Source organism: Sarcophilus harrisii, chromosome 5 (genome assembly GCF_902635505.1).
Source record: "Sarcophilus harrisii chromosome 5, mSarHar1.11, whole genome shotgun sequence".
NCBI classification, from domain to species: Eukaryota; Metazoa; Chordata; class Mammalia; order Dasyuromorphia; family Dasyuridae; genus Sarcophilus; species Sarcophilus harrisii.
Window position 1 is genome coordinate 275096974 of NC_045430.1, and position 12374 is coordinate 275109347.

General features: G+C 36.4%; 1 protein-coding gene across 1 annotated transcript in view; it reads right to left on the bottom strand.

Annotated features, from left to right (window-relative positions):
- Window positions 1-10376: 10376 nt before the first annotated feature.
- Window positions 10377-12374, bottom strand: part of GPNMB (glycoprotein nmb) — a 40708-nt gene continuing 38710 nt past the window's right edge. The window contains exon 12 of the mRNA XM_012551424.3: window positions 10377-10459. The gene's annotated coding sequence lies outside the window, so the exon portion shown is untranslated. The remainder of the gene's footprint in view (window positions 10460-12374) is intronic.

Sequence of the window (12374 nt, forward strand, 5' to 3'; positions counted from 1 at the left end):
AGAGGCAGAGGCTAGAGCTAGGATGGGTTCCACAGTTACTCGTGTTTAAGTTTTTGGCATTGTGTACTTATGAATCCTTGGTGTTTTAAGCATTTCTTTTGTACTACAAAAGAAAATAAACAGCTGTCTTATATCTGGTATCTCTTTATATATGGAGTACCTTCTCAAGAAGGTGTTCTTTTTAATTCTTTTTTAAGAGGAAAACTTAGATATAAGCCATACCTAAGCATGAATTTAGAGTTAGAAGGATAAGAGATTTTTTTCAGAACTCTAGAGAAAAACCAAGGCTTTTGCCTGATTTTCCTATTTTAGCGTCAAGGTCTTTTAATATTATACCCAGTTCAGCCAGTTCAGAGCCCCTTGTGGTAAGGGGTGATGTTTGTCATTGGTTGATCATTTTGACTGTCTGCCCAAAAGGCAGGGGGTTGATTAAGATATTGTCTCTTTTTAAATATAATTAATTGTATTTTGTTGTTTGATACTTGTTAGGTAGCTCAGGGAATAGAGAGGTAGGCTTGGAGTTGGGAAAATATGAGTTCAAATTCAACTTTGGACAATTATTGCTGTGTAACTGAGCAATTGGCTCAGCCTCTCTGTGCCTCAATTTCTTCATCTACAAAATGGGGTGATAATAGCACCTTCCTCACAAGGCTGTTGTGAGAATCCAATGAGATTACATTTATAGAGCACTTTGCAAACCTTAAGTGCTATATCATTGCTAGCTATTAATATTATTGGTTATTAAGACCTATTTCTATGTCAGGTAAAGCTGACCCTGGTTTTCCCAGGCTATGCTAGGTGAACACAAGATCAGATATGTTTTCCTATGCTAGAAAGACTTCAAGGATGACCTTGGACATCAAAAAGACCAATTTAGTTGAGTATTCAGTGTCTACTACTCACGAAACTCCTGTGGCTCTCTGATACTTTTAGGATGAAATTCTTTTTTGGGGTATTTAAGCTCTCTCCAACATGTCTTCCCTCACCCCAATCCTTATACACAATGACCCAACCTTGCTTGTTCCTCACACCTGACTTGCCTTCTCCCATTCTCATACCTTTGTGCTAGTGGGTCTCTGTCTCTGGAAAATTCTTCCTTCTCTGCTCAGCCTCTTGAAGACTCAGTCCAAGCACAGCCTTTTCCACGAGGTCTTTTCCTGGTTCCCTTGGATGCTAGGACCTTCCCCTCCAAGATTAAATTGGCTTTGCTTTGTATATATTTTGTGTATAGCTTTCTCAGGTCTATACCAATACAGATTGCATCTCCCATTACAATGGAAACTCCTTGAGGGCAGGAACAGTTTTGCATTTGTCTTGGAGTCCCTAAGAGCTCAGTAACTTTTTAATAAATGCTCCCTTAGCATGATTAGTTACTTGGTGAAAGTGTTTGGATGAGGAAATCCACGTCACAGAGAAAATTCTGACATGGCTCTCAGTTCTGCACAGGCCCTTATTGTTTCTCCAGTAACAATGCCTGGAATGATTTAGAAGTGGGCAGAGGGGGGGCTCCTAATCACAGTTTTTAGACCATCATAAACTTTAACTAAATTTTTGACATTCTAAATGTGAGACCTTTGTGCAGTGATCAAGTGGACATAGTACCAGAGGAAGTGAATCATACTAATTTTGACATTTGAGCTATAAATGAAGGCACAAGAAAAGAGAAAATTACAGCTGAATCAGAGGCTGACTCATACGTTCTCTCTGTGAAGTTCTTCCTGAAGAAGAAAATAAAGGAATTATTGGAGTTAGTTTTATTGTTTGTTCCAATGGTGATGACAAATCTCATTTTATGTTATATATGGCCACTTTAGATTGCCATGCTCATGACAGGCTTTTGTAAGGAGAGGAACAAGAGAATAATTGTAGTCCAGGTGCCAACATTCCTTGCAGAGGATGAGAAGCTACAGAAATTTTATGAAGACCCTGTAGATTAAACCCACGTATGTTTTTAATCCTTAAGGACTTCAGTGAAATGGTGGGCACAGGAAAAAATAGAGAAAAATGTATTGCCAGAAAACATGATTATTAATAATAACAATAAAATCATTATAATAGCATTTCTGTGGCGTTTACTGTGTACCAGAGACGATACTGAGCATTTTATAATTATCTCATTTGTTCTTCAAATCTAGGGCAAGTCTTCTATCTGCCTCAGTTTCCTCCTCTGAAAAAAGGGGAAAATAAATGCTATTATTATCCCCACTTTTCAGAGGAGGAAACTGAGGCAGATAGAAGACTTGCCCAAGATTGCACAGTTAATAAGTGTCTGAAGCCAGATTTGAATTCAGGTTTACCTGCTTCCAAGTCCAGGGCTCTATTCACTGAGTCACATGGGTGCTTCTTTTAGTTCAGAAATAAGAAAGAAAACGCATGAGAGGTTTGCAAGCCTTCCAGAAACAGCATTCTTAGATGCCTTGAACACTTTATTTAGGAAGAGAGAATTGGCACCAGGCATGGAAAGCACTGAATAACATTGCAAGGGGAAAAAACATTATTTGGTAACAGACAGAAAGTGATGAAGGAATCATTGATGAATCAGCCTCTGTGTATAATCAGTCTTTCAACTTGTTAACAGCAAAGATTAAGAATCAAGCCATTGAGAAAGTAAAACCAAAAACAGGGAGATAAAGGGTTCAGTGAAGCCCTTTTAATGCTGGTTTTAAAAAATAGGAACTGGGTGAAAGTCCACTTTGGGCACAGACTACTACCATTTCCTGGTGCCATTTAACTGATGGAAGCCGGTTCCCACCACAATGGAAACAACCACGGCCAAAGAATCCCAGTGTAAATGGGGGCTGGCCACTAAATCCCTTCCTTGTGAGCCTCCCCGGAGAACGTCAGCTGGCCCAGCAGATGCAGTTCCCCAAATGGAAAGGCTGGGGAAACTGCCTTTCGGGGAATTCTACTACTGAGGAATGATGACGAGTCTTTGGATCAGCCTAGACATTCTCTGGCAGGTAGGTGGCACCATAGACGCCTCGAGTCAGGGATTCATCTTTGCGAGTTCGAATCTGACCTCAGGTACTTCCCAGCTTAACCCTATTTGCCTCAGTTTCCTCATCTGTAAAATGATGTCTTTCTGTAACTGGTTGTGTCCTGCTAACCACATGGCGAATGGCCACTTCTTTTCACTGATAGAGTGGCCAAAGCAGAACTCATTATTGCTGAAGATCAAGTCCTTATAATTCATTTTCAGGCTATCAAAAAGTAATTTTTTATTTTTAGTTTAATAACTACTGCCCCACATGGCCAACTCTCCAAACTTATCCAGGGCATCTTCAATGAAGGTCTGATAAGGAAGCAGATAGACCAGCTAGTGGGTGGCAGATCAAAACATTAGAGTCATGCACTTGAAAGCTGAGAGAAGACAAAGCCTCATTGTACTGCTTTCAAAGAGCATCTATTTTAGGACAGTTAAAAGAGACCTCAAACACTCTTCCAATAAATTGTCTCCTAATCATTGGTAAAAAAAAAAAAATAGATTTTCAGTATTCTTTGACAAGTCATGTATAATTACCCTTCCATATCATTGACACATGTGTAAGTCCTTAAAGATACAAAGATAAAAGCCAAATAATCCCCACCCTCAGAGGACTTACATTCTACTACAAGATGTATAGAAGTCAATACATGCTAAGTAATTCTAAGAATAAGAGTTACTGAGCTGTCTACCAGGAAGCCTCAGGGAGGACAAAAAACTTGAGCTGCCTCTTAAAGGAAGCTAGGGATGCTGCAGAGAGAACTAGAATAGTCCACTCATTGAATCTTAAGTCTATTAAAAGTTTTTTTTGCATTAATTTTTTTTTTTTTTACTCTTTGAGTTTCAATATCAAATGAGGCATAAAACAAGAAGATGCATGTTCACCCAAGATGGCGTCCAGTGTTGTGAAAGAGGTCTAGCTCAGGCAACAAATAGAAAAGGAATTCCCACTTAGGAACAACCCAATTGATTAAAAAAAATTTTTGTTTATACTCTGATGTCCCTAGAACTGGTTCATTATCACATATCTTTTGGACAGACCCTGTGGATGGACAAGGAACTGGGACGGTAGTTTGGCTCATATTTGAAAGACAGAGTAGCCTTTTTAGAAACCCTAAGCTTTTCCCTGAAGCAAAGAGTTATCTTCTGAATCATAGGTCCACAAACTATGGCCCATGAATCAAATCTGGCCTGCCACTGTATTTGTATGGCCCTGTGAGCTGGGGATGATTTTTATATTTCAAAAGAAATTGCCTTTAATAAAATAAATTGTATTTATTTAAATAAAGTGCATGTTTAAATAAATTACATTTATTTAAATAAACTGTATATTTAAAATAAATTACATTTATTCAAATAAACTATATTTAAAATCAATTACATTCATTTAAATAAACTGTATGTTTAAATAAATTGCATGTATTTAAATAAACTGTATGTTAAATGTATTACATTTATTTAAATAAACTGTATATTTAAATAAATTACATTTATTTAAATAAACCATATATTTAAATTGTATGTATTTAAATAGACTGTATATTCAAATAAACCACATTTGCATTTATTGCATTTATTTAAATAAATTGCATTTAAAATGTAAAAACCATTCTTACTCATGGGACCATACCAAAACAGACAGTGGGTTTGGCCCAAGGGCCAACCCTGTTTGTCCAACACTGTTTTATATAGTGACTTTTTTTTTTTTCTCCCCAGGGAAGAGATGGTTTTGAATTGTGCTTGCAGGGCTGATTTTAGTTCCCATTCCATCTTGGATTCATCTTGGCTCTGTGTGATTCTGGGCGCCTCATTTAAACCCTTCCCAGTTTCAGGCAACATTTCAGTATTGTGGATACAAAGCAGGTACAGATCTGCATAGATAATGAGAGTTTCCAGAAAAAAAAGAAAAAACTCTTGAGAAAAATAAAGTTTAAAAAAGAGAAAGAGAAATAATGGGAGTTTTTTTTACTAAGTTTTGTCTCTACTAATGATATCACAGGTCTGAGAACTCCATAAATTCTTCCTGTGATAATCTATGGCCATGAGTCAAAGAACACTATGGTTTCCAAAGAATTCATGCTAATGATAACTTAAATGGCAGTTTAGAATACAAGGCATCCATGATTAGGAATGATTAAGCATAGAGCTGCATAAATATAATGAGTAATTATACCAAAGAAAGATGTTACTTAAGAAAAGAAGGTGAGTCAACAATTTAGCAAGCAGTAAGGATAGACACTAGCCAGCTCATCTGTGCCTTTGATGTTGACCCAGCGTCAAGAGATCTGGAGTATGATGCCTGACTCCCTAGGAGTATTTATCATGGACAAAAGTCACAATGGATGAGGGAAGGGGGTATGGATGAGATGCCCAGGAACACTTTGGTTATAATACATCTATTGATGAACTCCCAGATCTGTCAAAACATCAAAGTCAAAAGTTGACTTTTTTTCTAAATATGTTTCTTTTTTATTTTTAATAACTTTTTATTTTTCCAAATACATGCAAAGAGAGTTTTCAACATTCACCTTTGCAAAACCTTGTATTCCAAATTTTTCTCCCTCTATCTACTTCATCCAATAGACAGCAAGTAATCCAATAGAGTTAAACATGTGCAATTCCTCCAAACATTTCCATATTCATCGTGCTACACAAGAAAAATCAGATCAAAAGGTGAAAGAAAAACACACAAGTAAAAGCCAAAAAATAATAATAACAAAAATGAAAATGCTATTCTTTGATCCACATTCAGTCCCCATAGTCCTCTCTCTGGATGTAGATGGCTTTCTCCATTACAAGTCTATTGGAATTATTTTGAATTATCTCATTGGTGAAAAGAGCCAAGTCCATCACAGTTGATCATCACATAATCTTGTTGTTGCTGTTTGCAATGTTCTCTTGGTTCACTTCACTCAGCTTCAGTTCATGCAAGTCTCTCCAGGCTTTTCTGAAATCAGCCTGCTCATCATTTCTTCTTATAGAATAATAATATTCCATTATATTCATATACCATAACTTATTCAGCCATTCCCAGTTGATAGGCATTCACTCAATTTCCAGTTCCTTGCCATTACAAAAAGGGCTGCTACAAACATTTTTTGCACCTGTGAGTCCTTTTCCCTTTTTAATGATGTCTTTGGGATACAGACCTAGTAGAGACACTGCTGGTTTAAAGGTATGCAGTTTGATAATCCTTTGGGCATAGTTCAAAATTACTCTCAGAATGTTTGGATCAATTCACAACTCCACCAACAATGCATTAATGTTTCCTACATCTCCTCCAACATTTATCATTCTCTTTTCCTGCCATTTTAGACAATCTGAGAGGTGTAAAATGGTCCCTCAAAGTTGTTTTAATTTTCATTTCTCTAATCAATAATGATTTAAAGCATTTTTTCATATGACTAAAAATGACTTTAATTTCATCATCTGAAAATTGCTTGCTCATATTCTTCAACCATTTATCAACTGGGGAATGATTTGTAGTCATATAAATTTGAGTCAATTCTCTATATATTTGAGAAATGAGAACTTAATCAGAAATACTGGACATAAAATTTTCCTCCAGATTTCTGCTTTCCTTCTAATCTTGGTTGCATTGGCTTTGTTTGTACAAAATCTCTTAAATTTAATGTAATTAAAATTATTCATAAAAATATTTTTGTAGAGGGTTCAATTTTTGATGATGATGCCCTTGGATTCTGGTCAGGTTTTTTTTTCCCCCACTGGTCAAATTTGCTAACATCATCAGGTTGCTTAGAGGAAATGAACAGAGTTTAAGTCAGTGATTCATAGCGGTTGCTTTGGAATCCAAGGATCTCTTTTTTTTTTTTATTTTTTTTTTATTTTATTGCTATCTTTTGCCTTTATTTGTATCTTCAGCACTTTTTTTTTTGTTTTTTTTTGTTTTTTGTTTTTTGTTTTTTTTTTAATTTAATAGCCTTTAATTTACAGGATATATACATGGGTAACTTTACAGCATTAACAATTGCCAAACCTCTTGTTCCAATTTTTCACCTCTTACCCCCCCCACCCCCTCCCCTAAATGGCAGGATGACCAGTAGATGTTAAATATATTAAAATATAGCTTAGATACACAATAAGTATACATGACCAAAACATTATTTTGCTGTACAAAAAGAATCAGACTCTGAATTATTGTACAATTAGCTTGTGAAGGAAATCAAAGATGCAGGTGTGCATAAATATAGGGACTGGGAATTCAATGTAATAATCCAAGGATCTCTTGAGCAATGGACAGGCCTGCGTGTTTGTTAGGATGTGTAGGACAAAGCAGTCCTAGGGACAGCCACAGTGGGATGCTTTGAACGTGGAGGACTAATCTGAAATGAACTGAATTCAAACTCAGACATTCAAAATCCAAAGTGCCTGGCCTGCATTGGCAACTTGTGAGTGTTGAATAAGTCTGCTGCTTCCACATAGTAGAATTATCACCAAACTCCAAAATGCCGGAGTCAGGCCTCTGAAATGACTAAACCTCCAGGGGAGTAGATTTGACCAGCAGAGGCCAGCTGCCTCTCATGTTTGGGCTGGAGGCTACCTCTAGCTTTGGGGCCTTGCTCTTGTTTTTGTGATTTCTGCAGCTTGGTTCATTTTACTCATAATTGGTTCTGCATGTGGTGACCCTCCTACTTACAGTTCTCCCCGAGAGCATCCAGTGGGGTTTTTTCTTCTTCGGAAGATATCATTTATGATGTTCTCGACACAGCAATTCATGGATCACGTACGCAATTACCCTACCATATCATATAATGCTACATTTTTAATGATGACAGAATAATGTGACAAGCAGAGAGTGGGTAAGGAATTGAAGAATTGTACCAAGGAAATTACATCTCATGTAACTGACAGGATGAAACTGAAGATTCTCTGGAGAAAGCATATGTTTTTCTAATTCATGTGTCATGGCAGAATAGGGCGCCAATGTTCTTTACAAGTTCATAATCCCCAGACATCCCGGGAAGGTAGATCAGAAATACTGTGATTGCCATGGGGAATCATTGAATGCTAGACCCAGAAGGGAACTTAGATTAGACATCATCTGGTTTAGCTAACCTCCTCCTTGGATAGGTGAGGGAGGTGAAGTGTTGGGAAGAGAAGTGACTTCCTCAGTGTCACATCACCAAGGCTGAAAGTTTCCTGGATCCCAATCCACTCAGTTCAATTCAACAGACATTTGTTAACTGCATATGTGGAACCTGAGAGGACATGGACAATTGGAAGGATATGAAGTTTAGTTAAGACACCTATCATTTAATAAATAAGAACCAGAATTAGAACACTGGGATGGGTGTGTAATCCTCAACTCAATAGATAATATCCCTAAAGATTCATTTCCTAAGTGAAGGAATCAATGATGGATGAATACAATAACTTCAGCACATGCATACAAATGCCAGATGAAGAAATCCCATAGAATCCTTTTATAATATGAAGGAGATTGCCCAAGGAGCTCTAGAGAGAGAAAGTGGGGGACTTTAGGAAAAGCTCATCTTTAAGGATCTAAGGGATAATTTTCCTTTGATTTTCTATTTCCTTATTTTTCTGTTTCACAAGTTTGTGATTTTGTGCATTGGCAAAGATGTATACCCAGGATAAGAACAGTATCATTTGTAGGTTCTTTTATCATTGAAATTTTTCTCTGAATTTTTACTATTATTATCTCTCTTTTTATGTATGTCCTAGAATTTTAGTCAGCAATTTCATGATATGAAAGGTTCCCTTAGAAACCATTAGCTCTTAAGACTTGTTTATGATGTTACCCTGAATGTTACCCTTAATATTCTCCTATTTGTTTGTAGCTCATTGGGCTAAAACTCCCATATTTTCTAGAGGACTAATTTTCTTTACCCCATTCAAAATCAGAGGCCTTTCTTCCTTTTATCATGTCCTTACCAACAGCCTTAGGACAGTTTATTTGGGCATTTGTTTGTAATGTGGAAGATGTCTGACAAGTAGCTGTAAATGTAAAGCTGACTGAAGAATGAAGGCAGGGTTAGATTTTGGTATCAATTACACAGGATTCAAATCATCTCCAGTAAACCAATGATCTCATCAATGGAGGAATTTTTCCAGGGATGCATATCATAATCCTGCTCATCCTGGGAGATGCTCATCAGTGACTTCCAATAAAACACACTGGACATTTTCTTCCATTCTCTTACCATTGAGACTTCATGGAGGAAGGGGTGGAACATTGTTTGCTCCCTGCTTAAATTCTGTAATAGTTCCCTCTTTTTGTTGTTATTATTAATCTGTTTTTGATGGCATTGTTCATACTATATCTTCTGAGTAAGTCTTCATTTATAATATATTGCAGCCTGCTTCTATACATCAGGCACATCTCCTCTGGATACTCCTTACATTTAGTTCTTTGAAGATTATAATATTCAATTAATCAATCAATCATTTATTAATCAGTCATTTATTATCACTGGTGCCAGACTCCATGTCAATACGTGGGACAAAAGACAAAAGCAAAACTGTGCCTGTTCTCCAAGAGTTTAAATTCTACTGGGGAGAAGGGAGGCAGCAACACCAGATACAGAGATGGACATAATATAGAATACAAACAAAATAGATATGAAATGATTGGTGAGTGGAAGGCACTAACAGCCCAGAAAGGTTGGGGGAGTGGATTAGAAAAGCTTCGTGTATTTTTTGAAATTTAAAAGAAAGGTTTTTCCCATTTAAAAAGTATATGTTTATATTTATTGTACATATACATTTCTATATAATATAGATATGTATCTATATATCTAAATATCTATATATTTATCACCATCATTTCCCTCAGTCTCTCTCCTTTCCACTTCAAGAGAGGCATACTCTATAACAAATAGCATTTTTTTAAACAAATAGCATTTTAAAAAATGTATTGTATTTTTATTTATTTGGTTAAGTATTTACCAATTACATTAAAAAACATTTCAACAGTACTTTAGGTTTCCAAATACACATAAAGATTGTTTGCAACATTCATTTTTGTAAGACTGTGTTCCAAGTTTTTCTCCTCTTCCTTGCCTCTCCTCTCCTCAAGACAGCAAGTAATTTGGTATAGGTTAAATATGTGTAGTTCTTTTAAACACTTTTCTGTAACAAATGGTATTTTAAAAGAGAAAATAAGAAAAAAGAAAAAGAAGTAAAAACAACCACCAACACTACAAAAACCACCTCAGCATGACTGATCATTGACAGCATCTGAAAATATATGCAATCTTCATGGACCTCCCTCTTCTCCACGAGTGGATGGGAATGTCTTCCCATGTCTTTTCTTTTGAACTGAGTGCTTGTTCTTTCAAATTCTGCAGCATTCACTTTTGATTTTGGTTTTAGTTGTTCTTTCTGTTTACTTTGTTGCAGTCTATTTTTCTTGGTTCTGCTCATTTTAGTCTGCATCAGTTCATGTTGCTCTTTCCATGCTTCTCTCTATATTGAGCACATTTGTCGTTTTATCTGTAACAACATAAATGTAATGCTGTGAGAACAGTAACATTTACATGTCATTCTCCAGTTGAAGAGAATTTATTACTTTGTTTCTAATTTTTACTATCAAAAGAATGGCTACTATTAATACTTTGGCAAACGTAGATGGGGACTTTTTTGTCAATGGTCTCCTTGAAGTAAAAGCCCGATAATGGAATCTGTAGGTCAAAGGATATGAACATTTTAATCACTTTATTTGAGTAATTCTAAATTTTTAACTGAGTCTTCAAAGAAATTAGGAATTTTAAGGGGTGGAGTTGAGGAGAGAATGCCTTTTGCACTGGGAAGATGACAAATGGAGTATTGTCTATAAGAACCATTTTGGTCTAAAAAAAACATTTGGACTGGATTGTAGAGAGGATGAAAGGTAGTTATTCTGATAACATGTAGGATTCTGTGACTCACTGTCATGAAATATCACCAGAAGAATATTGGTGTTATAAAAGGAGTCATTTCCAGTTCCAATGGTGTCTTGTGATGGAGAGAGCCATCTGTACCCAGGGAGAGGACTGTGGGGGCTTAGTGTATTTTCACTTTTTGTTGTTGTTTGCTTGCATTTTGTTTTTTCTTATTTTTTCATTTTTGATCTGATTTTCCCTGTGCAGAATGATAATTGTGGAAAGATGTGTAGAAGAATTGTATATGTTTAACATTTTTTGCATTACTTGCTGTCTAGGGGAGAGGGTGGGGGAAAGGAAGGAAAAATTTGGAGCCCAAGGTTTTACAAGAGTGAATCTTGAAAACTATGCATATATGTTGAAAATAAAAAGCTTTATAAATAAAATAAGTTTAATGTAAAAATATAAAAAGGAGCCATTCATTTTGGGGGAAAGTTTAATAAGATTAAAAGAATCCAGCAATTCCTGAAAGACAATCTCCCTATTTATATTTTCTTATTCCATTCTGGACTTTGTTTCCTGTCTGTTTGCTGTACTTGTCCTTAACATAAGTATCAATAGATCTATCTGATAGGCTGTCTATCCAAGAATATAATCCAGAACATTATTATATTCTGAACAATAGTTAGTCTAGTTAGTCTTCATTTCCTCCTCCCACCCTGTGTGGATGTTTGACATTTAGGATGTTTGACAATGTTCTGGGATTTTATGCAGTCTCTGTATATAGGAAATTCCCCTTCAGTTTTCCTATTAGAATTTGAGCTTCTTGAAGGCAGGAATGATTTTTGCCTTTTCTGGGGTGTCTGTGTGGGGTCATTTCCAGTGTTTAATACAGTGCCTGACACATAGTAGGGCTTAATAAATGTTGACTTCATTTCAACTTGGACTTAGCTCTTAGAATCTTAGGACTTAGAATCATGAACAAATGAATGATACAGCAATTATTAAGGGCTCACAGATACTATATTAAGCACTGGAGATATAAGAAAGCAAGCTACTCTCAGCCCTAAAGAAGTATACATTTGAATGGGAGAAGAAAGGGGAACTGGAAGAGGGTCAGGACCATGTATGAGGTGATATTGTGTGGATGTACTTGTCAGGATGTGACGGGGAAGTCTTGTTCCCAGCAAGGTAAAGCAGAACTCGGTCATCAGAGCCCGGGTTGGCTCCAGGGATGGAGTCCAATATTTTTTTTTTAATTTTTTATTATAGCTGTTTATTTATAAAACATATGCATGGGTAATTTTTCAGCATTGACCCTCGCAAAACCTTCTGTTCCAACTTTTCCCCTCCTTCCCCCCACCCTCTCCTCTAGGTGGCAGGTGGACCAATACATGTTAAATATTAAAGTATATGTTTATATACAATATTCTTTTGGGAGGGGGATGAGTTCAGTGTCCAGGACCATGGCTTGGAGCATGAGTGGCCAAGTTTGAAAAGGGTTTCAGGAAGAGACTCCTTCAGTCTCCAAGGTGCAAGATGAGCCA